General features: G+C 42.1%; 1 non-coding gene across 1 annotated transcript; it reads right to left on the minus strand.

The window, feature by feature from the left end:
* Window positions 1–2,389: 2,389 nt before the first annotated feature.
* On the minus strand, window positions 2,390–2,471 carry TRNAS-UGA. Its single transcript has one exon. It is a non-coding gene; the product is annotated as a tRNA-Ser (tRNA).

Below are 2,471 nucleotides of genomic sequence, written 5' to 3' on the forward strand. Positions count from 1 at the left end.
TCTTGTTGCCCAGGCTGGAGTGCAGTCGCGCGATATCAGCTGACGGCAACCTCCGCCTCTGGTTCAAGCGATTCCTCTGCCTCAGCCTCCTGAGTAACTGGGATTACAGGTCCTTGCCCCCAGGCCCAGCTAATTTTCATATTTTTAGTAGAGATGGGGTCACCATGGGGCCAGGCTGGTCTCGAACTCCTGACCTCAGGTGATCCACCCGCCTCCGCCTCCCAAAGTGCTGGAATTTCAGGCATGAGCCACTGCGCCTGGCCAGGATTGCCATTTTAATATAGTGTCACGTATTTTTAAAAATTTTAGATGCAAACAAATAAGTTATAGACTATTTCATTCTCTTGGATACAGGAATGGTATTAATCTCCCAGGTTTTTAGAGACAAATCCCTATGAGTTTAAGTCACTAGAATTGGATTTTCTGTTATTTGCAGCTGAATGTAATCCTGACTGATACAGGAAAGGTGACCAGTTAGGAAACTAATGCAGCTGCTTGTAAGTGACTTAAATGGGGGCAGAAAGGGTGGGGATTGGGCAGAGAGGACGGATTGAAAATGTAAATATGTGGCCATCAGAGAAATGCAAATCAAAACCACAATGAGATACCATCTCACACCAGTTAGAATGGCGATCATTAAAAGTCAGGAAACAACAGGTGCTGGAGAGGATGTGGAGAAATAGGAACACTTTTACACTGTTGGTGGGATTGTAAACTAGTTCAACCATTATGGAAAACAGTATGGCGATTCCTCAAGGATCTAGAACTAGATGTACCATATGACCCAGCCATCCCATTACTGGGTATATACCCAAAGGATTATAAATTATGCTGCTATAAAGACACATGCACACGTATGTTTATTGCAGCACTATTCACAATAGCAAAGACTTGGAATCAACCCAAATGTCCATCAGTGACAGATTGGATTAAGAAAATGTGGCACATATACACCATGGAATACTATGCAGCCATAAAAAAGGATGAGTTTGTGTCCTTTGTAGGGACATGGATGCAGCTGGAAAACATCATTCTTAGCAAACTGTCACAAGAACAGAAAACCAAACACCGCATGCTCTCACTCATAGGTGGGAACTGAACAATGAGATCACTTGGATTCAGGAAGGGGAACATCACACACCGGGGCCTATCATGGGGAGGGAGGAGGGGGGAGGGATTGCACTGGGAGTTATACCTGATGTAAATGACGAGTTGATGGGTGCAGCACACCAACATGGCACAAGTATACATATGTAACAAACCTGCACGTTATGCACATGTACCCTACAACTTAAAGTATAATAATAATAAATTAAAAAAAAATATATATATATAAAAAAAAAAGAAAATGTAAATATGATGAGTGTGTGTGTTCAGCCAAGTCTCAAATAGGATGGGGCTGTGTGGGTGGAATCCACTTAGGTGCCACAGAAAACTATCCCTAGCCTTGAGGTATCAGGTATGTCCGTAAGAGCGCCTGGGAAGCATGGGGTGGGAGAGATATGGTGAAAGTGGGTTACAGGAAGCAGACAGGGGATGTGTAGGGTCCCAAAGACTAACCTCACAATTTTCTTATTTAAAACATAATACTGGGTCCATGTAGAAATTTTAGAAAACCCAGTTAAGGAAAAAATTATTTAAGAAAACAAAAATCTTCCCAAATCACACCACCCAGGGATAATAATCCCTGCTAACATTTTGGTGTATTTCTTTCCAGCCTCCATTCATTCTCCATCTCTCTCTCTTTCTCTCCCATTTTTCCCACATGGATGGGTATATACATGAATTGCTTAACAAAAATGTTATCATAATGCTGTTTTTCGATCTGTCCTAGTTTTTGCATTTGGCAATGCATTGGGAAGGCCCTCCCACATCATTAACATCATTTTAATGCTTACATGCATAGTATTCCATTATGTGGATGTGTCTAAGATGCTTTATAAGTAGAACTTTAAAATTGCTTTTATTATCTCCCATTTCATATCACTTTTGGATGTGGTCTGCAAACCGTTGGAAGTGATTCTGGGATGGAAGAGAAGGTGGCATAGCGTTGTTCTTAGTTTTAGTGAGCTGATAGTTTGCTCAGGCTGTGATAGCCCGAAAACTTGCATCAGTATTTATATTCATTTTACTTCTATTTTGCCAACTTGCTCTTCTCATGGAGCACGAGGAGTTAGTTACCTTGCCTTTTAGGGCAGTGGAAGGATTTTCCTTTTGGTGTAAACAGTGCGTGTTTGCACTGACATTTATTTACTTTTCTGCGGCGTATAAAACCACTCCGTTGGCGCGCCATTTAGCTGGCAGGCATTGAAAATACAGAGAGAAGAGTAAAAGTCTTCATTTGAAGGTGTTTATTAAAAATAATCGAAAATAAAGAAGCACCCGCTTCCGCAGCGAGCAGGGTTCGAACCTGCGCGGGGAGACCCCATTGGATTTCAAGTCCAACGCCTTAACCACTCGGCCATCGCTGC

Source organism: Mandrillus leucophaeus, unplaced genomic scaffold, assembly GCF_000951045.1.
Source record: "Mandrillus leucophaeus isolate KB7577 unplaced genomic scaffold, Mleu.le_1.0 Scaffold1310, whole genome shotgun sequence".
Taxonomy (NCBI): domain Eukaryota; kingdom Metazoa; phylum Chordata; class Mammalia; order Primates; family Cercopithecidae; genus Mandrillus; species Mandrillus leucophaeus.